Genomic DNA, 27,832 nt, shown 5'->3' with positions numbered 1-27,832 from the left:
TGTCACCTTCCAAGCTATCAAGCCCTTAAGGCCTGCTTTTCCTTGGACCCAGGAGAGAGTCCCTGGACTCAGGAGAGGGCAGCAGGGGGGAATTTTGATCTGGAGGGGGCAATGCCCCACTCCGAGGGGCCCAGGGACAAGCGTGAGCCCGATCTCCAGGACCCTGGACTAGCTGCCATGGCCCAGAGGCACGTGGCAGGAGAACATTGTGCTCAGGGGCCCCTGCCGTCTTGCTACCCCTCCCCCACTGGATGCTCGGCTCAGCTGTATGCATATGCAGATCTAAGGAGCCTGGCTGAGCGGCAGCAGTAGCCCAGTGGCTGCAGCAGCGCGCATTCACCTAGCGCAGAAGACTCAGCAAATCTCAACCTGGTAGCCATCTCAGCCTCATGGCGGCCCCAGGAGATACAAGATTTCAGAAAATTCAGAATAGTCCTCAAGGGAGGGTGACTGAACACCCGCTGGGGGGAGAGCCTACTCGAGGGCGTGGCCCACTGGTTTTCTACTGCTCAGGAGTGGAGAAGCCTGGCCCGGTCACTGCTTGATAGAACAATGTTTGAGGAATAGTGTTCCCTTTTGAGATATGAGTGCTATGCTCAGGTGGAGAGAAATCAGGCCACCTATCCGCCAATCCCCATAACCTTTGGCATGCTGTTTGGATCCACCCGCCCCCAACAGGCCGCCTTCCCTGCCCCCTACCTGGAGCAGATACAGGCTGTGGGACTGGCTGCATGGCGTGGCTTGGGAGAGGGGTCCCTAGAGACCCGGCAGTAAAAGCTACCCAAGGGACCAATGAGAGTCTTGCTGCCTTCGTTGGCCGAGTGAGGGACAATCTCCACCGACAGTTTCCTGAGTCCCAGATCAATTTCTAAGGACCCTGGTGTGGGAAGGGATGACATCAGAATGCAGATTGGCTTGTGCAGGAGTAAAGCAGACATCTGTGGACAGCTGGATTTACGCTTGTCGGGGCATCAGCGCGCGAGCCTGCCAGGCGCAGCCGCCGACCACTCTGCTTACTGAGGAGCCTGCCCCTGCCCCCACCGGTGAGGTAAGCAGGGAGAACTGTTACCAATGTGGTGGCTGGGGCCACTTCAAGAGGGAGTGTCCTTCTGGTCTTGTAAGATCTGGTGCCTCGAGAGGACAGCCCTCTGGCTGGGCCAAGGAGCTACACACAAAACCTTGCCCCCGCTGCAAAAAGGGATTTCATTGGCAAAAGGATTATAAGTCCAGATTTGATGCTAAGGGGAGGCCTTTAAACTAGTAGTGGGGCGCCCTCCAGCCCCGTCACCCAAAGGAGGTGATCAGTCCAGTGATCAGCCCAGTGACGGGCCTAATGACCAGCCTGAGGCCCTCTGGGCAGTCCCAATAGTCCTGGAAATGAGGCCAAAGACAGAAATTATTATATCTGGAAAGAGGTTCTGATTCTTAATCCATACAGGAGCAGATTGGACTATATTAAAAAGGAGGGGGTGCCTCCGTGGTGGGATTTAATCCCCGGACCCCAGACCTTGTGGGTGGGAGGCACAGCTGAGAGTGAGACAACCAGGGACTGGCTTCCCTGGGATGACATTAATGGTGGCAATGGAATAGTGTGTCCCCTGATAATGACAGGCTTACCAGAGAACCTGCTAGGACGGGATATCTTGGGAAAAGTTGAGGCCTCAATCATCACAGGCCAGGGCCTGTCAGGTGGCCCTAGTGACTATCAGAGACTGCCTTCCTCCGACGCTTCAGGGCAGGAGGCTCCTGTTTCTTCTACAGGGTCTCACCCCCAATTCTAAGGGCCACTGTTCCTACCGTCCCTGCCATTTGATGGCTTCCAGGTCCCCCAGTGTGGGTGGAACAGTGGCCACTTCCCTCAAACAAATTAGAAAGATTAAAGGAAATAATATCAAAACAACTATCCCTCGGGCATATTAGACCTTCGCTGAGCCCTTGGAACAGCCCTGTATTTGTTGTACAAAAGGCCTCAGGTAAATGGAGGATGGTACAGGACCTAAGAAAAATTAATGAGCGGATAATTCCCGCTGGCACCCCTTTACGGGGGCTGCCATGGATCCCCTCCATTCCTCGGAATCAGAATTTCATTATAATTGACATCAAGGACTGTTTCTTTTCCATTCCCCTTGACCCCAAGGACTGTGAAAAGTTTGCTTTCTCCATGCCCTTGGTTAACTACCTGGGGCCAGACCAGAGGTATGATTGGGTAGTCTTACCTCAGGGCATGGCTAATAGTCCTGCCTTATGCCAACATTACGTGTCACAAGTTCTTCAACCTCTTAGGATCCAGTCAGATATTATTTTATATGTCTATATGGATGACATCATTATTGGAGCAGCAGATGTCCAAGTGCTAGATGCTGTCTATAGCAAGCTACAAACACTCCTACAAAGAGGAGGACTGCATATAGCCAGTGACAATATTCAGAAAGTATACCCCTTTAAGATTTGGGAGCAGAACCCCTGCCCCCTTAAACCCCAGTTATCCTTCCAGTCATCTTATACTCTGGTGGAGATGCAAAGACTGTTGGGAGAGATTAATTGGTTAAGACCCTGGCTTCACCTGCCTACAGAGGAGCTGCTTCCGCTCCATGACTCTTTGAAGGGCAAAGCGCCCACTGATGTTATTACAATAACTCCATCACTTCAAGCAACATTCCAGAAAATCCAAATGGCACGGTTGGCCCGCTACAAGCCTGAGCGCCCATTTTGCCTTTGGATCCTCCCCGGGTCTGAGCTTTCCTCAGCTACTATTACCCAGTCGGGTGAGCCCTCTTCAATGGGTGCATGCATCAGTGGGAGGAGCTCCCAGGGTTATTCCCAGCTAGACCAGCTAGCTGATTTGATAATCAAGGGCAGGGATACTTCCCTGAGACATTATGGGTGAGATCCCGATGTGCTAACCATTCCCTACAGGCTGTCAGATTTTGAATGGGTCAGAAGGAATAATGAATGGGTGTCCAGTGCCCTGGAGGGTTTTATGGGAAAGGTAGATTGCCATTATGGCACCTGGAGGTGGGTGACCTCATTTTCCAGGCTACAATGGACACCTCCTGTACTTTTCTCTACCAGGCCTCTTGTCAAGGCTGCCAATGTTTTTACAGATGTGGAAAGAGCAGGGTCTGCCGTGGTGGTTTGCTCTGCCTCCCCTCCTGCCGATGGGAAAAAAAAACAAAAAAAACACCCATTACTTTGAGGCAGTTACTGGATCTGCACAGTTTAAGGAACTGTACGCAGTCACCCTGGCACTAACCCATATCAAACAGCCGATGAACCTGACAGTTTGTATGTGGTTAATTTGCTACCAAACCTGGTGTCCTCATATATTAAATTAGATGAAAACCCAATCACCCCTCTGATGATCCAAGTCAGGTGTCTGTTAAAAGAGCGGGCTGAGCCTATATTTTTACAGCACCTTCGCGGACACCAAGGACTACCTGGGGACCTGGCACAAGGTAATCATATGGCCGACCTGCTGGCCACTAATGGGACTATTGTAGCTATGGTTATTGTACAACCTCAAAACCTTCAATGGCCCAAGGACTCCATGAGCGTACACACTTAAATTGGAGAGAGTTACATCAGAGATTTCCTTCAATTCCTATAAAAGACTTAAAAAAGATTATTAGGACTTGCAAGTCATGTATGCCCTTTCTGCAAGTCCCTCCTCTGCAATCTCCTGGGGTCAACCCCAGAGGCCTAAAGCCTAAAGTTATCTGGCAAACTGATGTAACCCACTACACTCCTTTTGGAAGGTTGAAATATATATATTTATGTCCATAGATACTCATTCACATGCGTGCTGGGCCATGGCACATTAGGGGGAAAGAGCATGGCATACTGAGAGCCACTTCCTACAATGTTTTGCTATCCTAGGGCTCCCCTTACAGGTAAAGACAGATAATGGACCTTGTTTCATCAGCAAGCCTTTACAGGCCTTTTTCCAAACGTGGAATATTAAACATACCACTGGAATACCATACAACCCAAAGGGTCAGGCCATAATTGAGAGGCATAAGACCCTGAAGGATCAATTATTAAAACAAAAAGGAGGGGAAGCCCTCATGACCAGCTGAGGACAGCAATGTTTACACTGAATATTTTAAATTTCTCTAAGGACCAACCTCTGTCGGCTTTCCAGAGACATTGGTCAAACCAAACACCTTACTTAAAGGTGGAAGTCTGTTGGAAGGACCCCCTTACAGGAGCATGGCGAGGCCTGGACCCACTTATCACTGCGGGAAGGGGCTTCGCATGTGTTTTCCCAACTGGGGAACCGAATCCAATCTGGATACCAGCTAGAGACTTCAAATATTGTTCATTTGAATGACCACCCAAAGGCACCAGCCCTTGAGGGATGTCTCTCCTTGTTTCCTCTTCAGGAAAACAAAGACCGTGGTGGATTTTTCCATGGAGAAACGGGAAAGCTTGCCTGTACCAGCGATGGACCCAGTGTCGGCCCTGTTTCTTCCCTGGACCTTGCCTGGTGCCTTTTGGTGCAATGTTTGCTGTGGCAGCATGACCACAGCGTTGCACAAGAACTAAAGGGAAATTTTGCACACTGTTGTTCCTTCCTTCGCTTCCCCCTTTGCTGCTTATCTTAGGGGCCCCCATTGGAGGGAAATAGGAGCTAAAGGTTTTGGACACCTTAATGTTTTATGATAAATGTTTACAATAAGCAAGGGATTTGTACCTTGCTGCATTGTTCTCTATAAAGTGTTTACTAACCTCAATCATTAAGTTACCAGCACCCTGGCTGCCAAATTATCAGGATCTGAACCTGCCTCTACCTCACCATCAAGGGAAAGGAGAGCCATCTGCACTACCTTGAGTGACACCGAAATGGACCAGGACTCCTCTATCTCCTATAGACTGAGCCAGATAAGAGACCCTCCATTGCACTGTGCCTGTGTTATAATTGCTCATGTGTTACAGTTGCTCATGTTGCATTTTCCTTGTGTTACGATTGCTTATGCTCATATCTGCTTGATGCTCCCATTTGCATTATGTTTGCATTGCCCTGTGCTAGACAAATTGGTCTCTTATATTGTGAGCGAAAAGCCAGAGCTGTCCAGACAACAAGTGGCCTTTGGCCTTTAGCCATTTAGGAACCCCATGAGGTTGGTCACACGCCCATTAGGACCCGCTGCTCACTGAGGTCTGCTGGCATGAGAAAAAATTAACAGGGCTTTCTTTCAAGTGCCAATCCCACTCCCTGAGTTCTCTCATCTGGCTGGCAGGCCCGGCAGGCAGGTTGGCCTGAAGTGCTAGTGCGTTAGCCGAAGAAGGGTAAGACCCCCCCCATGGGGGGGGGCAATCTAAGACATGGTGCGCCCTCAAGTAAGGCACCTCCTGCTGTTCAAAAGAAAAAAAAATAAAAGGGGCAGATGTTGGAGATTCATCTTGGCCTTAAGGGGGGGAGGGTGATAAGAGCGCTCCAAGACACCGTCCTTCCCCCAGCCCTGGGGCATTGTGGAAGTAAGCCACATCTATCTCCTTCTGGGTCCAGAACCAGAAGGGATAGCTTTGAGACCATCCCCCCACCTTGCTCCAGCAAGCACGTGTGCTCCCCTTTTTGCGGGCTTTTTCCAGAGGGTGGTACTATGGGAACTGACGTTTGCCCATGAGGGAGGTCCTTGGGAGCTGTTCTTGGATGGACAAGCTCGCCAGCCTATCGCCAGCTCCTGCTCAATCCTCCTCCTCATCATTATATTACTTTAAGCCCCTCCTGATTAAAGCTGATTGCTCTCCGAAGTGTCTCCAAGATCCGTCTGTGCCTGGCTTCCTTGGTGGGTAAGGAGGGAGGAAAAGGGGATCTTGTTTGGCCGCATGCACTTTAGGCTTGCCCGTGTCCCTTTGCTCCACCTTGGCCGCTGGCGGGTCAGGCTCCCAGGGGAGAGGATAAAAAGGGGAGCACTGATAAGGGAGTAAGCTTAGCATCCCCGCACCAGGGGAGGTAAATCTAGCCTGGCAAATAGAGACCCAGAAACACTGCAAATCAAAGAAAGGCTGGGCAAATGGGATTGCACTAAACTTCAGAGCTTTTGCACAGCAAAAGACATAGCTACATGACACATTGAAAGCCCAAAGACTGGGAGAAGATCTTCACTACCAATATAACAGACAATAGCCTTATATCTAAAATATACCTACAGCTCAAGAAATCAAATACCCCCAAAACAAACCTCCAATGAAACAACCACCCCACTAATAAATGGGCAAAAGACTTAAAGAGAGTCTTTTCTGAGGAGGAAATAGGAATAGCCAAGAGGTACATGAAGAAATACTCAACATCTCTGGCCAAAAAGGACATGCAAATCAAAACAACATTGAGATTCCACCTCACCCCAGTTAGAATGGCCATTATCAAGAAATCCATCAGCAACAGATGTTGGCAGGGATGTGACCAAAGGGGAACACTACTACACATTTGGTGGGAACACAAACTTATTCAACCACTCTAGAAAGCAGTGTGGAGGTTCCTCAAAAGATTAAATAAAAATAGAGCTCCCACATAATCTAGCAATCGCACTCCCAGGCATTTACCCAAACGTCCACAAACAAGGCCATAGTGAAGTTACCAGTACAACCATGTTCACTGTAGCACTGGTTACCATAGCTAAGATATGAAACCAACCCAGATGCCCCTCAGTAGATGAATGGATCAAGAAGATGGTATATATACACAATGGAGTTCTATGCCTCTATCAGAAAGAATGACATTGCCCCATTCATAAGGAAATGGAAAAACTTGGAGACAATTAAGTGAAGTAAGCCCAAAGAAAAGTAGGTTGCATTGTTTCCCTCATTTGTAAGAACCAGAATAGGTCTATGATATTCTCAACAGGTGTTCTTAACAATATAATTGTTTAATACATAGGATCATATATAATGAAGTGGACCAACATGAACTCCAAAATATGGAATCAAGAGATTCTTACTATGTACTGTATGTAGTTTTTTAAATTTGTGTTTTTTAACTTTTAGTCTTTTTAAAAATTTTCATCTCTTAATTTTCTGTATCTTGTGTCTTGTATATAAGTTTATTTGACCAGGGGAAGGGAAAGGAACTCACAGAAACAGCAAGTCAAAGGATGAACTAATGCAGCAATGACACTCACTTAACACTAGGTTGGAAATCAACCTTACAACTTGGCAGGAGGTGGGGGGGTGGGGGGTGGGGGGAGGGGAATAGTGAGGGGAAAGCAGGAGAAAATGAAGGATAAGGTAACATTGTCTAAAAACAAATGTAATCATTACCTTACTTGTGTAAGTTTAACCCCCTTGCTCATCACCTTTTCAATAAATATAAAAATTAAAACTAATTAAAAGTGAAGATTAGGGGCTGGGGATATGGCCTAGTGGCAAGAGAGCTTGCCTCGTATACATGAGGCCCTGGGTTCGATTCCCCAGCACCACATATACAGAAAACGGCCAGAAGTGGTGCTGTGGCTCAAGTGGCAGAGTGCTAGCCTTGAGCAAAAGGAAGCCAGGGACAGAGCTCAGGCCCTGAGGCCAAGGCCCAGGACTGGCCAAAAAAAAAAAAAAAAAAAAAAAAAAAAAAAAAAAAGTGAAGATTGCCCATAATAATTGGCTCTTTTTCTTTCTTTTTCTTTTCTTTTGAATTTCAGTGGCAATTGAAGTCTTGGCCAATGTTTGGTAGATCAATATACAGAACAATACTTGTAATTAAGTGCACTAATTCAGAGTCTCCTTTAGATATGCCCTTTGGTCATTGGCTGATTAGCATTTTCCCTAAAGGGGAGCTAACAAGATAGGCAGAGCTTGTTTCTGGTATTTTAGCATCAACATGGCAAAGATAGCCACTGTGGAGTTGACCACTTCAGGAAGCATGGTGTCCTGCCATAGTAGCAGCATTGATATTTGGTCTTTTTTAGTGAGTCCACAACCACAGGTTTTTTTTTCAAAGACTCCTAGGTGGACTACATAAGCCATGTTACAGCATATACATATATATATACACACACATATATATGTATATATATATATATGTTTAACAAACGGGAAATTTTCATTTTTTGTTTGGCTCCTTAAAATAGAACTAAGAGGCTCTCTTCAAGTAGAGAGAACTTGTTTTTTGAAAAACAAGATTAAAAAAAGATACGTCTAGACTTTAATAAGAAGCACAAAAATGAATGTAAGCCATCACTCCCCTCCCCAGATAGAGCACAGAGCTGCTGAGTCTATCTAGAGAATGACATGGGTAAAACAAGGAATGGAGATTAATTCCCCAGAAATAAGAAAGGAGGTGATGGATGGCTTTTGTGGAATCTTAAACATGCAGATCAGACAATCTCTCTAGAAACAGACCATTAGCCACCTTTTTATATTAGTGACAGAAAGGCTAGTCCTCTGTGATGAATGGGAGAAACAACATGGCTGGTGCTAGAGGCCAAAGGCCAAAGGATTGCATATAGTGGCAATTGGGGACAGAAGAGAGCTGGGCACCATCTTGAATGTTTTGAATAGGCCAGGTACATACACATGGCATCCCTTCTGCAGGCCCAGCTCTTGCAAGAGAGACATGAAGATGTGAATATAGGTGACTTCAGATATAAAAGAAATGAAGTTTTAGTACTCTCTTGAGGTCAGACTTTAAATCTGGAAGTTTGTAAGATCTATATAAATAAATCTCATTAGAGAATTCTGTTGAAGTTTATCTTCTCAGATTGTCACCTTTTCTGATCCTTGAGCTGATATAGAGGATATGTGCAGGCATAGAATAGCATCACTCTCTCTCTCTTCTCTCTCTCTCTTTTTTGCTCTCAAATATTTGACAGTCTAATTGCTATCAGTTCTGGAGAATGCATTCCAGCAGAGTATAAGTGATAGATGTAATAGAAGAAGTAACCTCACCTATAGGAAGAAGAGAGCCCTGTCTGAGCATCCTCAAATGCCCTTCCTTCTGTCCCAGCCTGTCCCTGTTCCTGACGTGGCACTCCAAGGGAGATAGGCCTGTCTAAACTGTGGACAGCTGCTACCAGTTTGGACGGACACTGCTCTTCTACCTTACCGGTCTTCAGTGGAGTTCTCAGTTATTTTCTGACCTAGAAAGCACTACTGTCTTTCTTTATTTTTTATTGTGCTTCTAAAAGGACCATTTGTAGCCTACAAACAGGAGCAGAAAGGCCCAGAGAAGGGAGAGTAAAGCCTGCAAGTCCACATCTGGGGAACATTGAAGCATCATTTTAATAAGGGACAGAAATCAACCCTAACTGGTTCTGAGGCAAATCAAAGGAAATAGAGGAGGATGGTTCTTAGCTTCTCCAGAAGCAGACTTGTGTGAACCACACAGAGCAAGGTGTCCAAGTCAGAAACTGGCATCTGTGGTTCAAGTCACTTACAAGAAAGGATCTTCGCCAAGAACAAGAAAGCATCTAAGGCTCTTACAAACTCTGGGCCAGAAAAGGCACATATTTAATCCAAGTCATATCATCAAATATTATACAGAGAACTTTAGTGAGGATTTCAAAGAAAGTCTTAAAGAGTAAATCTACCAAGACAACATTGAGTTTTTATCACCTAACTTTGGGAAAAGATATTTACTCAAATTATATTTACCCAAAGATATTTGCCCTATTTACTTAAAAATCCTTTCTTTTCCAAAAACACTTTCTTTATAATTTCCTTTACCCCTTCTCAAGTTCTAGTTATTGTTTGCTTTTATAATGAATCTTGCCACATACTTTCTATAGCTGTTGTATTCTCAGTTTTGCTCACTTATGCTATACAGACTTAGATGCCACTTGCATTTTTAAAAGGGTGCCTTACACATTTTTTAAAATTTAATTTAAAAATTTTTGCCAGTCTTGGGCCTTGGACTCAGGGCCTGAGCACTGTCCCTGGCTTATCTATGCTCAAGGCTAGCACTCTGCCACTTGAGCCACAGCGCCACTTCTGTCTGTTTTTTATGTATGTGGTGCTGGGGAATTAAACCCAAGGCTTTATGTATGAGTCAAGCACTCTTGCCACTAGGCCATATTCCCAGCCCCCTTACACATTTTTTGTTTTTACCTGTGTCTGGGAACCTGTTATCCCATGAGGACCATTGAAGATAACTTTCCAAGTGCTCTTATACAGAATACAGTGAGTAGAAGACAATAAAACTTTTTCTCTTTAACCATGTAATTTCATTTTTGAACACAGAAACATGTATCTAAAAGTCTCTTTCTAGGAAGAAATTCTGTTGTTAAAGTATTTTCTAATATCTTCAGTAGGAGTTTTCATCTCCATGTAGTAATGACAGAGATCAAGATTCAGCATAAATATAGGGCTTGAGAGAAAGCCAGAAAGAACTAGAGGGTAATCATTTTATCTCATGCCCACAGTGTGCATTGATTTGTGTTTTACCTCAGGAAAGAGAGAGGTTTGAGCAAAGTGGATATGTAGATTTCACTTACATAGGAAGACACAGGAGATTGAAACAAAAACAAACAAGAGCTGCTCATCTCATGCTCTGGAGATTCATGGGTCACCACTGGCTCAGAAAACCTGGATTAGATGGGTCCTTTTCTCCCTGGATTTTGAATGCACCAGGAAGGGCTCCCTCTACCACTGGAATGAAACAGTCTTTAAAACAGAGGAGTAGACTTCAGGACACTGGGATTTCCAGAACCCAACAAATCTAACAGACATTATTTTCACTAGAGAGGTGCCCCAGATGGCGGAGAGTTCTCTAACTATTCCTTGACATCTCCTTAGTCAATATTTCCTTCCTAAGCAGACCACATTTGATTTAGATTTTGTGGAGGGGGACTGGACAATCAAGCCTGTCAATTGTGTCTTTAGGACTAGTGGTCACACTATTTGTACTCATCTGAATCAAGTCCTTTGAGCCTATAGCCTCAAAGAATGAGTCCACAGACACCAAGTGAGAAATGCTGACGATTCATTGAAGAAGATAAGCAGAGCTCCTGCTAGATGAGAGAGGTCCCACAGGAGAGCACCACCTGGCAGACACTGGGCCTGGGTTAGTAAGGTGTTCCCAGATGAGAGCAATGTGACTCTCCCGATTACTGGACAGCCTGCGGGCAGGATCAGTCCTGAGACCCCATTAACCCACATGAGCTCTCCATGCACTGTTTAGCTATTGTGAAGGGATGTCCATTCCGGAGCACAGCTTTGCGGTCCACCAGTCCATTATTCACTTGCAAGTCTTCCCAAGTCAATGGGCTATGATGTGATACCCTGAGGCCCACATATGAAACTGCTCAAGGCTGTGGTGAATGACTGGAGAACCTTTATGGAATCTGATTGTCTAATCAAACTCTTTCTGCTCTTAATATCATACCCCAGCAGTCAAGGGTGAAAGATATAAAGCAGAATGATGGCTCTTTCAGGCAAAAGATTGTTTTATACTCTTCTGTGACTTAAAATTTTTAATAATGTTGTATAAAGGTGCTTACATGTTCTGTTAAAAATATTTTTATTGTCTTTAGTTGTACAACAATATGATTCCTAGTTCTTGTTAGATTTGATTGACCATGGTGCCTCTATCTTGAAGCCCAAGACCAGTATTTTGGTTAAAATAGACTCTGCTTACCCCCAATCCTTCTTCCAGCTGTGACCCTACCAGGACACTATCTGGCTCCACTGCAAGCTACTTCCTTAGAAACCCCAATATTGTCCCAAACTGAATTAGATTTTGTGCCCTAAAACCTCTTTTGGTACTTGCTACTAACCTAGTGGAAATGCTACTGGTCTATACATGGAAGTGTAGTTCCAGTTTCTGCTGGAGACTTCTTTCCACAAATTTGTTCCTGAATAAACCTGTGCTGGTGTTGAGCCATGTCTTAGCCTAATTTCTTTTGATCTAACAGTTCTGAGAGACTCCATTTGTTGAGTAAGTGATAGTTTAGATCTCTCACTAGGCAATGGGCCTTCTGCTCAAGACCTTCAACTAGTCATAGCTCCTAAATAAGGATTGGATATATCTGCATTGCTGTACTACAAGGTACTTAGTAAATGCTTTATGTGCTAAGATATTGTATATACAACTTCTACAGCTAATCCAGATGAAGATGTCAAGCAGAGGGGAGGCCAGGCAGTGAGAATGAAGTAAGGAGACTGGGCCTAAGCCATAAGCTTTGTTCATACAGCTATCCTGGTGCCTTGCTTGGTGGAGGGGGCTTTTCACCCAGCTCTGAAAAGCCTAGAGGTGAGAGAGGCCATTCATTCAATTGCAGAAGTCATGCTGTTTACCCTAGGAAAGCTTTGCTACAGAGAATGCTCTGATTCTGCCTTGATGATCTACCTAAATGGTTTTGATGTGTATTCCCCTATATGGAAAGTTTAAGCTGACCCTTGAGCTACTTCCCTACATGGAAAGTTCTGCTTGCACCTGAGTAGTCCCATATGAGGTCTGCTTTTGTTAAGGCTTGGTCTCCACCCCAAGCAGGTGGTTTTTGTCTTTAATAGTTTTGTCTAAGCTGGATTATGGGCTGCAGGTCTTTGAGACAGGACTCCACCTGCAGTAGCTGGCTCTCCAATAAAGAGTCCCAATTCAACCTCTCAAAATGTGGCTTTTCTGTTTCCTTGCAACTGAATTCCTATGCAGCAAGAAGATATCTGACACTGTCAGTTACCAGCCTAGAGAAGGCTGCTGTCTTTGGATGAGACCATCCAGGCAGGGGGCACAGCAGGATAAGAGAGCAGAAGATAATATAAGATGACCAATAAAAACTAAAGCCAGAAAGAATAGAGCATGACCCCCAAGGAAGGAAAGCCTTGATCTCCTCCAGCACCTAATAATGATAACTTGAAATCAGGTTTTGTGTATTGCAATAATGCTTTTATGGCTTACAAACAGCACAGCAATGGCATTTGGCTTTAATGTCATTGTTCTGAGCTTAAGGGCAATTTCCTGAGTTGCTGGAATGGCAGACTACACACAGGGCTATGGTAAAAGATAACTGTGGTCCTGCATGCATAAGTAGGTGCTTACTTAGGGCTCAACAGAAGAAACTCAGTTATTGTTAGCTATGATGCTCACCATTGCAATTATTTTTGTAAGCTAAGCGTTTCCTGTTATACTTTTTATGAACATAGATTTTATTATATTTATTATATTATATTTTAATTTAATTACCATTATATCTTTTTGTCTTTGTATCTTCTTATTTTGTATTACCTTTAAATAGTTATACAGACTGCTGCAATAAATGTAAAGGATAAAGTTAAGAAGAGGCTAAGAAAGAAAACAAAACAGTAACAAAACCATAGGCTGATATGTAAGCAGTAGATAAAGGAGAGATAAGGAAGTCTCCATTTCCAAAGGAACAAAAATGTAATTAAGAAAATGATTAGAGCCCTCAGTACTGTTTGGCTGTTAGCTTTGGCCATTTAAATTTAGTAATTATCAATTTAGAAACTGAAACTAAGCCCATTTGATATCCTTAGCAAACATGAATGATGTCCTAAACTTTTTAATTGTCTTCATTTTGTAAATACTTAGTCCATTTGCAAAAGGCCAAGATACTCTGTCTAAAAGAATGAAACCCTTGTGTACAGGCATTACTCTGACTCATGGAAAGCTGATGAAGGAAGCCAGGAAACTCCCAGGCCAGGAGGGAAGTGTGTGAGCACAGCTATTCAACTCAGTCTCTCTTGGTAAACAAGAAGTGTTCTGGCCACAGGGTATGGTCCTATATTCCCCACTCCAGGGTCATTTTCTGGGACTGTCTACAAGGGTACATCACAGTCTATCATAAAGTTCTACCTAATATCAAGACTCAAGTTGTGAAAACATAAGGTTCACAGCATCCAACCAACATGTCTTGGGCTTGAGACTGAAACAAAATTCAAACCTGGATAGATATGGTTCTGTCTTTGAGGAGTTTATGATCTTAAGGAACAAAGGAAGTGAAAACATTTGTAATAACCAAACTAGGTAGAATATGACATAGGATATGAAAGAGAGACAAGCTGATTATAGAATTTTGCAATAATTTGGCAAAATGTTCAAGAAAGTGTTACTTGAGGTATATCCTAAGATGTTAGTGGAGTTCAGAGATGGAGATAGGAAGCTTTTGGGAACCAGGAGACACTCTGAATGAAGAGACAGAGGTGGGTAGCCAAGCACTATTTATTTCAGGGAGAACAAATAAGTTTTGACAGCTTGCTCTTAGGGTTCTGCACAGGTAGAATGGTGTTAGGGAGGAAGGAACTCCACATTGGGGCTTCCTTGAATGGTAGGTCTGGAAATCTTGAAGGCCTTTGAAGAAGGTATCTCTGAACCTGAGATAGTCATAGACCTCCAAGTAACGCTGGTCTGGACTTTGGGAGAAGGTCAAGACTAAATGTGCAGGAGGAAAGCAGAGGGTATTTTTTATAGAGATCTATAAGAACACTGAGATAGAGAAAGGCTTATAAAGATGCAAATATCTATATATTCAGAGTTCAAATACCAAGTAATTTAATCACTAAGACAGCACAATAAGGATGAAACCAGAATTAACAAAATATCATTAATATTCCCAGACCAAAGAATGTGAATGGTATAACATTTACTATTTGTCTGTTAGTACTTTCATATAGGGTTTCTCATTTATTTATTACACAATGTCTCTAGGATAGCCATCACTATTTCTCTAGATGGAAATACAAAGATTTGCAATCATATGACACTTTTTAAAAGGCAACACAGACAGAAGCCCGGATAGGTGTGAGTGCTCAGATCAGCAAGTTTCAAGTCGGGAATATAGCTGAGTTCTGATGTCAGCAACCAGGATGACATTTGATAAGTCAGATCCTATAAATCAAAATCATTTTTTATAAATCATGGACTACTCTTATGTCGACTAAACCATGCCCCTTACATTCCTAAGTCCTTTCTATTTTTCATAATTTATGTGTTTACTGTTTTATAGCACATTCTTGACTGGATATAGTACAAAGAGAACAGATGAAGATAACATAACTGGTATAAAAATATAATGGGATTATCTTCTAATCTGAGATCAAAAGGGAAGACACAAGGACAACTGGGAAGCTTGAGAGAGGAAGACTGAGAAACTGCATGTGTAAGGCATGAGAAACTAAACTTGGATGTTGCTTGGGTGTTGGATTGAGGGTTGCTGGATAGTTGAGAGAAGCTCACAGTAAGACATAAGCATATCAGCCTCCAGAACAGAAATCTTCATAGGTACTGTTGAATACATTATCATAGTGCTTTCTATTCTTTTTTATTTTTTTGTTTTTTTGTTTTTGTTTTTGGCCAGTCCTGGGCCTTGGACTCAGGGCCTGAGCACTGTCCCTGGCTTCTTCCCACTCAAGGCTAGCACTCTGCCACTTGAGCCACAGCGCCGCTTCTGGCCGTTTTTCTGTATATGTGGTGCTGGGGAATCGAACCTAGGGCCTCGAGTATCCGAGGCAGGCACTCTTGCCACTAGGCTATATCCCCAGCCCTCTATTCTTTTTTAAAAAAATTATTGACAAGGTGATGTACAGAGGGGGTACAGTTACACAATAAGGTAGTGAGTACATTTCTTGTCATACTTGTTATACCCTCCCTCATTTTTCTTTCCCTTCCCTAGTTCAGGTAAGCATATATACAATATCTAGTGTACCAAAATCATATACAGTAACCACATGGGGTATGCCAAAGGAAATTCACCCAGTACATTAAACATAATGACAACAATAAAATCCTCCTGTTTCCTTCTCTTGGAGTTCATTTTGCTTAACCCCATCTTATATAATCATATGTACACAGCTGTTGAGCTATTGTGATCCTCTGATAGGTCTATCCTAGGCCTTTTTATGCTTGTTTAGTAATTGTTTGGTTTTAGACACATAATGTAAAGTCGCTGACCCAAACATGTGGAAATACCATTGAAAAGTTTGTTAGTTTACAGACATGATCTCTACAGTTCTCCCCCCGGAACAATCATATATCAAGGAGACCATGCAACTTTGTTCTCTGTATTCTAGGCTTATCTCTCTCAACATCATTAGTTCAAGATTTGACCATTTCCCTGTGAATGACATTATTTTATCATTTCTAATCGCTATGTAGTATTCCATTGTCTACAGGTACCATATTTTTTGGATCCATTCATCTGTAGTGGGGCTGCTTTCTATTCTTAGACTTCATTTCATTTTAGAGAAAGAGAAGAGGAGAGAGGTATGTGGATAAATTAACTTCCAAATGATTATAACAATACCACTTAAGAACTTCAGGGGCCTTCAGAATTTCCTCAGTTCAGTTCTGTGGCGTGGACATCACCTCACTGAATTGCCAGTTCAAACGAATGGCATCACTAACAGCCAGCCTAACCTAGCAGACAGAGCAATGGCTTGAAAATCTGAACTCCTTACCTCTTGTAGAGGTAGAAGAATGATACCAGATAGGATGAATGTACTGTGTGTGTATGTGTCTCGGTTTGCTAACCTGTAAAATGACACTGATAGTGTTGTAAGGTAAATCCAGTCAGCAATACAGAGAAACCGCATTTTGAGAGGTCAAATTGGGAGTCTTTATTAGAAAGTTGGTCTCTGTAGGTGAACTCCTGTCACAAAGACTTGCAGCCCCGAAAATACACTTAACACCATTAGAAAACTGCACCATGAGACCCCAAGAGGACAGAAAGAGGAGAAAACAATACCAATGAAGAACTGGAATGGGGCGCCAAGGTGATTGGAGGAGAGCCAGGAAACAGGAGACACAGACAGAACATGGTATGATGGCACCTGAGCTGGTCTGGGCCTAAATAGTGTTGGGGTCAGGGGTCAGGACCATAGGAAACTCAAGGGTCTCCCAAGGTCAAGGCACAGGACTGACAGGGCCAATAACTTATCCTCCAAGTCCCCACCCCTGCCGTGAGGAATTCAGGCAGGCCTATTACCTGAAAAGTGGCGGTTCCCCTGCCTCCACCAGGAAGACAAGATGGCCCCAGTTAAATCCAATTCCCTAAGTACCACACAGCCAAGATGTTGCCAGCTGGACCCAGCATCCCCACTTCAATAGAACCTACTTCTTAAGTAAAAACACAATCCTAATGGTAGGGTTTCAAAAGTGGTTTGAAAAAGGAAGAGAATTGGGTATAATTACCATGGGACGATTCGAAAGTACTTTTCTAAATATATACAGGTGAATGAAATGATCTGCTCAGGCTGTTTCTAAGTTTGATTTTTTCCATCTCATTTTTTAATGTGTGTCTATGATACACATTGTCCTGATGTGCACATGGCAGCCTCTGGGTGCTGCTTAGTGGCCTGGCCGCGGCTGCGCTGTGACCCGCCCTCCATGGCCCCAGACCACCATTCCTGAAGGTCTCAAGGAGCCCAGCTGCCATTGCCAGAAGCCTAACCACTCCCAGTTACCCCAGGAGGGCTTTACTCTGGCTTAGCGCAGGTGAGGGTTGGTGAAGCTTCCCTTTAAGTGTAGGAACTCTTCACTTAGGGTCATTGACTTCCATCACAGAAGAATTGCTGGACAAGTCATGGTGGTAAGAAAACTTGGCAGAGCTTTATTGAGTAAGTAAGCAAGAAAACAAGAAGACAAACAGACAACAAGCAGACAGACAGGCAATCAGAAGGGCGGGACAGAGAGAAAGATGGCGCCGAAAGAATAGGGAGGCACCCCGACTCACACCAACTGAATAGCGAGCTGGGAACTCCAACACCCAACACCCCATCAAGAACCCAGCAAAACCAGAAGCCAGAAGCAGTGGAGAAATGCAGGAAAACAAAAAGGAGCAAAAAAGAAGAGCCGAAAACCTACACGGAGCCGGAGAATCCCCGGGGCACCCTCCCCCCACCAGCCGACCCTGGCCCAAACAGGGTCAGGCTGGGAAAGGGGAACCCGGCGATCGACAGACAGGCTGCCAGGAGCGCAGAATCCATATAGCGGGAGACCCCACGGACACAAGGCAGGGTGCGGACCAAGACGCACACCGGCAGCGACGAGAAGTTCGGGTCCACACCGGGTACAGACAAGGGAACCCAGCGCGGCAGAAAGAGGGAACGGGGAAGCCACCACAACACTTCGCCAACCCCTGAAGGGCCAACGGCTGCGCTCTCCCTCCCTCCCCCTCCCCACTCCCGAGGGAACAAAGAACCTCCAAATCAGGCGGGAAGCTCCCATCAGGCGCTGGGAAGCCAGTTTATCAGGGGAAAGGGGGAACATCCCCAAGCCCCCAAAGGTTCCTGAACTGGCAGAACCGGCCCCGTCCCCTTCCCAACAGGGGCCTGAAGTGCAAGCCCCACCCGAGGCACCTGGACCTCGCAGACTCTTACAACTAAAACCACAGGCGCTGGTGGGCAATACCAGCCCAGCAAGGTCACCTGAGCCTGATCACGTCCCCCCTCCTCGCAGCGGAGTCGAGGTCTGAGGGTGCCAAGCCACACCCGGACAGTCGATCCCACTGGGCCCCACACATACTGCCTCCCCCAACGGGCTCGCAGGAGGGCGCAACCCAACAACCCAGGGCTCGCTCTGGGAGGCAGACCCCGCTAAAGTGCCTGTTGTAGGGGACTCACAGTGCACAGGAAAGCGGGGCCCCCGGCGAAAGTGCCCACTCTGGTAGGCGTGCCCTGCACTGGTGGGCGGGGCCACAGCCACAGCACCTGCTGCCGTAGACACGCCTACACAGAAGGGAGGGAAGATCTACACAGACCTCCAGATGCGCAAATCACAAAGAAACATAACTCAGTTCATCAAAGGACAAGCCAACTCGCCAGCTCCAAAAAGCAGCACGACTGAAGAGGAGATGGAGACTAAAAAAGCAAATGAGGCCATGTTAACAGGAATGATCGAAAGCGTCAGAAATGAAATCAGAAAACAATTCCAGGAGTTTAGAGCGGAAATCTGGAAGGACACCCAGGAAGCCAAGAAAGAAATGGAAGCAAAAATGGATACAATGCAAGCCTCGTTTAAAGAAATGGAAGCAAAAATGGATACAATGCAAGCCGCCTTTAAAGAAAATCTCCACATCCTGAGAATTGAAATGCATGAAAAAATAGATTTAAAATACAACTCTTTTTTTTTTTTTTTTTTTTTTTTGGTCAGTCCTGGGCCTTGGACTCAGGGCCTGAGCACTGTCCCTGGCTTCTTCCCGCTCAAGGCTAGCACTCTGCCACTTGAGCCACAGCGCCGCTTCTGGCCGTTTTCTGTATATGTGGTGCTGGGGAATCGAACCTAGGGCCTCATGTATATGAGGCAGGCACTCTTGCCACTAGGCTATATCCCCAGCCCTAAAATACAACTCTTTAAAGGAAGAAATTTCCACAATCAGAGCTGATATGACAACCATGAATAGCTCTCTGACATCCATAAACTCCGCAATTGAAACCATAACACAAAGAGTGGACCATATAGAATCCAGAATCTCTCGCCTGGACGATGAAGCAGCTGACAACAACCAGAAAATGACCACACTCCAAGAAAAGGTGAAGCTTCAGGGAAGATTAATCCAGGAACTAATGGACAAAGACAAGAGATATAATCTGCGCATAATTGGAATAGAAGAAGGAGCCGAATATCAGAACAGAGGGCTTAATCATGTTCTCAATAAAGTTATTGCAGAAAACTTCCCCAATCTCACAGGGGACCCCATCCAGGTAACCGAAGCCTATAGGACACCTGGCAGGCCAGACCCCAGGAAAGCCACCCCAAGGCACATAATATTCAAGACTACAGACCTCAAGATTAAAGAGCAAATTCTGAATTCAGCCAAAGTGAAGAAGGAAACTTTTTTCAATGGGAAGAGGATTCGAATAACATACGACTTATCCACACAAACTTACCAAGCTTGAAGTGAGTGGAAGAACACCATCCAAGTACTCCAGAATAACAATTTACAACCTCGGATCAAATATCCAGTGAAATTGGAGTTCACATTCGAAGGGAGAACCAGATCTTTCCACACCAAAGAGGAGCTAAAGGAGTATGTGAATAAAAAACCAGCCCTACAGCGAATATTAAGAGGGGAACCCCACACAACAGAGATCGTAAAAGACACACAGACAGAATCAGAAAGAAACTTCAATAGCCAAAGTCCAGCAGAAAGACCAGCTCACTAAAGACAAGAAGAAAAAAAAAAGAGGAAAAAACAGCCCAACAAGAAAATGGAAGGAGAAAAAAACACCCTTATCCTTGATCTCTTTAAATATAAATGGCTTAAACTCCCCGATTAAGAGGAGCAGACTGGCAGAATGGATTCGCAAACAAAAAGTTGACATCTGCTGTCTACAAGAGACCCACCTTACAGCAAGGGACAAAAACAGGCTTCGAATGAAAGGATGGAGCAAGATCTACCAAGCAAATGCACCCACCAAAACGGCAGGTGTAGCCATTCTGATCTCAGACAAGCTGGACTTCTCTTTAAAGTCCACTCAAAAAGACAAAGAAGGACACTACATATTAATACAAGGAAAAATCCAGAATCAAGACATCACGGTGATAAATGTATACTCACCGAACAAAAGAGGCTCGACATATGTCAAGCAAATTCTCACAGAATTACAGAGCAAGATAGATGCAAACACAATCATAGTAGGTGACTTTAATACTCCTCTCTCTCCAAGAGACAGATCCAACACTCAGAGGATTAGTAAGGGAGCTGAGGACCTAAATAACACCATTTCCCAAATGGATCTAACAGACCTATATAGAACATTTCACCCTACAGAGACCCAATACACCTTCTTTTCAGCAGCCCATGGATCATATTCCAAAATAGACCACGTCATAGCCCACACAAAGAACCTCAGCAAATACAAAAGTATTGACGTCATCCCATGTATTATATCTGATCACAGTGGATTAAAGGTAACCCTCAACAACAAAGGAAACCACAGACACTATACACACTCTTGGAGGCTAAACCCCATGTTGCTTTCCAACACTTGGGCCACAGACCAAATTAAAGATTAAATCAACAAATTCATAAGCCACAATGACAAAGAAAACACATCACAAAGAAACCTATGGGACACAGCTAAGGCAGTACTGAGGGGCAAGATCATTGCACTCAGCACCCACATTAAAAGAATGGAAGCAGCGCAGGTGAATACCCTCACGATGAAACTAAAACAACTGGAGAAACAAGAAATGACAGAATCTAAAACGACTAGGAGGGGAGAGATCACAAAGATTAAAGAAGAGATAAATCTGATTGAAAATAAATAAGACTAAAAGCTGGTTCTTTGAGAAAATAAACAAAATTGACAGACCCCTTGCAAGACTCACAAAAAAAAGAAGAGAAGAGACTCATATACGTAAAATCAGGGACTCCACTGGAAAAATTACAAGTACACACGATATTCAAACAATCATAAGGAGCTATTTCCAAAACCTCTACTCAGCAAAAAGCAATAATTTTACAGAAATGGATCAATTCTTACAGAAGTACAAACCGCCCAAACTGAACCAAGAAGAAATAAATCAACTAAATAAACCAATAACTTACGGTGAGATACAGGAGGCAATCAAGAACCTCCCTACTAAGAAAAGCCCAGGCCCAGATGGATTCACCAACGAATTCTACAAAACCTTTAGTGAGGAGCTAATACCAATACTCCTCAAACTCTTCCGCGAAATAGAAACAGAGGGAGAAATCCCAAACTCATTCTACGAAGCTAATATCATACTCATTCCCAAACCAGGCAAAGACCCAACAAAAAAAGAGAACTACAGACCAATATCACTAATGAACACAGACTCAAAGCTCCTCAATAAAATATTAGCTAACAGGATCCAGAAACTGATCAAGAAAATCATACATCATGACCAAGTAGGCTTAATCCCTCAGTCACAAGGATGGTTCAACATCCGTAAATCAATCAACGTAATTCACCACATAAACAGATCTAAAATTAAGAATTACATTGTTATCTCAGTCGATGCCCAAAAAGCCTTTGACAAAATACAACATCCATACCTATTAAAAGCTTTGGAGAGAACAGGAATAGATGGAACATTCCTCAAAACAATAAAAGCCATATACAACAGACCAACTGCTAATATCATATTAAATGGAGAGAAACTTAAATCATTCCCCCTAAACTCAGGAACAAGACAAGGATGCCCACTCTCCCCACTTCTGTTCAACATAGTGCTGGAATCCCTAGCCATAGCAATAAGGCAAGAGGAGGACATCAAAGGGATCCACATCGGCAAGGAAGAAATCAAGTTATCCCTATTCGCAGACGACATGGTCTTATATCTGAAGGACCCAAAAAACTCAGTACCCAAACTCCTACACCTAATAAACCAATTTGGCAAAGTAGCAGGATACAAAATCAATCCACAAAAGTCAGCAGCTTTTCTGTACACCAGCAATAGACAAACAGAAAAGGAAATTATGGAAACAATTCCATTTACAGTAGCCAAAAAAAGAATAAAGTACCTAGGGATCAACTTAACCAAGGACGTGAGGGACCTATTCAATGAAAACTACAAAAATCTAATAAGGGAAATCAAAGAAGACACAAAGAGATGGAAAGACCTCCCATGCTCATGGGTAGGCAGAATCAATATAGTGAAAATGGCCATATTGCCCAAATTGTTATACAAATTCAATGCAATACCTATCAAAATCCCAGCCACATTCTTCACTGAAATAGAGAAACCAATCCATAAATTCATATGGAACAGTAAAAAACCTAGAATAGCCAAAGCAATTCTAGGCAAAAAAAATAGTGCAGGAGGTATCACCATACCAGACTTCAAGCTCTACTACAAGGCCATCATAACAAAAACAGCATGGTATTGGTATAAAAACAGATCGGAAGACCAGTGGATTAGAATTGAAGACCCAGAAATAAAACCGCACTCTTACAGCCAACTGATATTCGACAAAGGAGTTAAAGACATACAATGGAATAAACATAGCCTCTTCAACTACTGGTGCTGGGAGAACTGGGCAGCCATATGCAGAAAACTCAAAGTAGACCCAAGCCTATCACCATGCACCAAGATCAACTCAAAATGGATCAAGGACTTCAATATCAGACCTGAATCCTTGAAACTACTGAAGGACAGAGTAGGAAAGACACTAGAACTTATAGGCACAGGAAGGAACTTCCTGAATAGAGTCCCAGGGGCACAACAAATAGGGGAGAGACTCGACAAATGGGACTACTACAAATTAAAAAGTTTCTGCACAGCTAAGGTCATAGCCACCAAAATAGAAAGACAGCCAACGATATGGGAAAGGATATTTACCAGCACAGCAACAGACCAAGGCCATCTGTCATCTACAGCGAACTCAAAAAACTAAGCCCCTCTAAGCCCAATAAACCTATTAGGAAATGGGCAAAAGAGCTAAAGAGAGACTTCACAAGAGAAGATATAAAAATGGCAAAGAAACACATGAGGAAATGCTCAACATCCCTGCTAGTAAAGGAAATGAAAATAAAAACAACCCTGAGATACCACCTCACCCCAGTTAGAATGGCCCATACTCTGAACTCAGGAAACAACAAATGCTGGAGGGGCTGTGGGGAAAGAAGAACCCTTCTCCATTGTTGGTGGGAGTGCAAATTAGTACAACCACTTTGGAGAACAGTATGTAGGTTTCTCAAAAAGCTCAATATAGACCTACCCTATGACCCAGCCATACCACTCCTAGGCATCTATCCTAAACAGCAAAACCCAAGATATCAAAAGGACATTTGTACTTCCATGTTTATCGCGGCACAATTCACAATAGCCAAAATATGGAAACAACCCAGATGCCCCTCCACAGACGAATGGATCCAAAAAATATGGTACTTATACACAATGGAATACTACATAGCGATTAGGAATGGTGAAATATTGTTATTTGCAGGGAAATGGTCAGAACTCGAACAAATAATGTTGAGCGAGACAAGCCTAGAACACAGAAAACAAAGGGGCATGATCTCCCTGATATATGACTGTTAACAAAGGGAGATGGAGAGACAGTAGAGACCAAGTCTGTGAACACTGTACATGTGCTTGATACATTGTATATTGCATATGGGTCTACCTGACCTAGACAAGGGATGGAAAAACAGGTTGTAAGATATCACAAGAAATGTACACACTGCCCTACTATGTAACTGCACCCTCTTTGCACAACACCTTGTAAAAAAATTTATGTTCAATTAATAATAAAAAAAAAATATATATATAATAATAAAAAAAGAACCTGCCTAGCAAAAAAAAAAAAAGAAGGGCGGGACACCTTTTAACAGTGTAGGTGCTTTCCAAGAGAGATAGACACACACACACACACACACACACACACACACACACACACACACACCTCCTTGGCAAAGGCAGGGTTCTGACTTCAAATTTATGTACTGATAGGTGTCTTCATCTTTGCTGTAATCACTCTTGCCATTACTTTCTGATTTTCTGGGTGTTTGGGCATTCTTTCCAGGTAAGAATGCATCCTGCTATAAAACAGATCTTTGTCCTTGAGGTAAGGGGGCTCCCGGTTATCTGCATTTTGGGCACGAGGTTTCTTAAGTTTAGGGGAGCAATTTTCTCAGGAAGGCATATACCCTGTTGTACAAATGTTAATTCTTGGGGTGAGGAAAGCGTCTCTCAGGAAGGAATACATCATGTTGTCTCTTTGAAGCAAAGATGGACGTGACTTCTATGTTTTCTAAATACTGTATTTCTGTGTTGCCTTCACCAGGCCTTGTTTTCTTCAGGTTATCCTGTCTCATTTTTCCCTAAATGCCTTTTGGTCTCTTAATTTTAAGGAAAGTGTTAGGAAAATGGAGGAGGAGAAAGGAAAAAGGAAAAGGAATGGGCCAAACTCGATCCTCAACAGGCTAGGGCTGTTTACTGCAGTGCAGAGAGGGAAACAACTCTTCTCCTGGGAATGGAGGGTGTAGAAGGTGGTGGACTTGAGGTCCAGCTTATATTGGTCATTACAAGGAAACAAAGGAGTGAAAATCAGGCTGTAGTTACTTAGGGGATAGGGAAGGGGACTTTCAATTCGGTCCAGAATGAAATGTCCCACCTGGGGTAGCAGCAACTTTCAGCCAGGCCTAGGTTGGGGTGACTTGCCTGTGGCCAAGCATGTTCCTGCACATCTGTTGTTTTGCTTGATTTGGGGAAATAAGGCTCCTGTCAACCTTTCAGGAAGTACATAAAGGAATATCTCCTGCATTTTCAGTAAGCTTACCATTCCTCATTTGTCCCTAGTGTATCCGGCTTCAAAAGGATTTGCTCTGAGCAGCCAAAAAGGGACAACTTGCTCTGGCCCTTTTCCTATTCTTAGACAGATTTTTCATTCACTTTACAATAAGATTCTTTTTGCTTAAGTTTTTTTTTTAGCTTAAATTTTATTTGCCTTGGTCACTAGTCCATAATACAATAAAAGCAAAGTCAACCACCTGGTACAGTACAAAGTAAGTGCCATACTTAAACCATGGTGCTAGGTGACAGAATTTTCTATTTAAAACAATGGAAATTTACATCATTGTGAAGAACATGACATACATACATTGGTCATTTTAAAGTGTTTTATGACAAGTGTATTAATGTGCTGCATTGACATTAAAGGTGATTATATGGGTGTATGGAAAGACTAAGTATCTTGAAATTTTGTAAATTGAAATTTTGTTGGTTTTTGATATTGTATACTCAAGTTATCTTATATACAAATTCACAGGATTTAGAAAGAATTCAAAGTCATTCTGAAACCAAAAAAATTTAAGATTGCTACTAAATGATGTGTTTAGAAGTTTAACAAAACGGGGGAGGCTGGGGGAAAATGAGGGAGGAGGTAACAAATTGGATAAGAAATGTACTCACTGCCTTACATATGAAACTGTAACCCCTCTGTACTTCACTTAGACAGTAAAGAAGAAGTAAAAAAAGACAAAAAATGTACTCACTGCCTTATGTATGAAAAGTTTATGAAAATAACAAAAATAAACTATCAAAAGTTTTCAGGGCTGGAAATGTGGCTTAGTGGTAGAGTGCTTGACTATCATGCATAAAGGCCTGAATTCGATTCCTCAATACCATATACACAGACAGAGCCAGAGGAGAGCTGTGACTCAAGTGGTAGGGTTCTAGACTTGAGCAAAAGCAGCTCAGGGACAGCATCCAGGCCCTGAATTCAAGCCCCAGGACTGGCAAAAAAAAAAAAAAAGTTTTCACAATGAGAAAAGAATCATTTAATTTGCCCACAGTGCTATGTGTTTTTTTTTTTTAAACTATTTCAAATATAAATCTACTAAACTTCTAATGCAAAAAAAAGCACAGAAGACATAACCAGGACTAGTAAATAATTTCTAAGGCACCAACACAAATCCTCTTTTATATCAAGCCAAATCATTCTACCTTTCCCATTAAAAAATATATTTTCACTTGGAAAGTTCTAACGGATTAAGTCATAAATTCAATAAGTCTCCTAATCTTTTAAAAGTAATGCAGCTCAACCAAGTCTTAACTGAGACTGGCAAAAAGGAAGGCAAAGACTAGCATTTCTACAATGACTTGCATTTTATATAAAATGTGAAAATCTTTAGCAGATACTTGCAAAGAAAAGTAAATAACCCACTCTTGAACAGGAAAAATAATCCAAAGGTGACAAGATGAGACTTAGTTACACCTTATCACAAAAGGCAAATGTATACTCCAAAGCTCCAGCAACAAAATGTAGATTTCTAAAGATGTTCAGAAATGAATCATTTCATTTCTTAAGAAATAGTGGCAAGCAACTGTACTCATTTCCTGTTGAGATTCAATTCAAATCTCTGCCATTTCCTTTTTTTTTTGGCCAGTCCTGGGCCTTGGACTCAGGGCCTGAGCACTGTCCCTGGCTTCTTCCCGCTCAAGGCTAGCACTCTGCCACTTGAGCCACAGCTCCGCTTCTGGCCGTTTTCTGCATATGTGGTGCTGGGGAATCGAACCTAGGGCCTTGTGTATCCGAGGCAGGCACTCTTGCCACTAGGCTATATCCCCAGCCCATTCTGCCACTTCCTTTTAAAGGAAACAGTACAGTAACACAGGGTAGAGGGTCAGCTATACTACCAACACACTACCCAGGCTGCCCAGGATTGGGTCTTTACATTCACAATGAGCAATCAGCTTTCTATAATACTTTTACATATGCAATCATTTGGTTTTAAAAGAAGACTACCTGTAAACTAAAGAACCACTAATGCCAAGACAGCCCATTTTGAAGAGTCATAGCCTAGCATTACATTAATTTCAAGTGCCTTAACGTACCAGGCAATATGAGACCACCTACGACGAAATGGAAATCATTTCAGCGGAATCATTCCTGTGCAAGCTCATGCCCCTCTGTCCTCGGTAATTACCCTGATGAACTAAGCTACTATATTAAAAAAGAACATATAAAGGTAGCAATGCAGCTGCGACATTTTCAGACACTTAAACCTCCTGGAGAGTAGATGGTTTCAGTAAGGCACAGGCCCCACACGCCCGAGATCCTTCAACCCTTTTCCAGGGCTCATGCTTTGGCTTTATAAAACAGCATCTCTCTCCAAGGGAAAGGAGGGGGTAAACCCTAGAGGATCCAAAAGGGGAGAGGGGCTCAGAGTAGGTTCGATGGCCTGGACTTGAAGCTACCAGAGGAGACAGAGAGACCCCACCGCAGAGGCGAGTTTGTAGGGCCTGCTGGAGAGTCCCGAAGGCCTGGCCTAGGAGTTGCAGCACGCTCTCCGCTCCAGTGCGCAGCCATCGGTCAGCCAGCCGGGAGGAGGGAGAGGAGGGGGAGCAGCTGCCCCGGGAGTAGCGAGGAATCTGCCTCCTCTCGAAGAGGAGCTCCTCCTCCCTGTCCCTGCACACTGCCACCAGTCGTGCCATTGTCCCCGAGGCGATGCTGCCGTTGCCAGCGTCACCACCTCCTCC

The sequence above is a fragment of the Perognathus longimembris genome, chromosome 21, assembly GCF_023159225.1.
Source record: "Perognathus longimembris pacificus isolate PPM17 chromosome 21, ASM2315922v1, whole genome shotgun sequence".
In the NCBI taxonomy this organism is placed as follows: domain Eukaryota; kingdom Metazoa; phylum Chordata; class Mammalia; order Rodentia; family Heteromyidae; genus Perognathus; species Perognathus longimembris.
The sequence above is the reverse complement of the archived record's forward strand: the minus strand, read 5'-3'. Positions refer to the sequence as shown.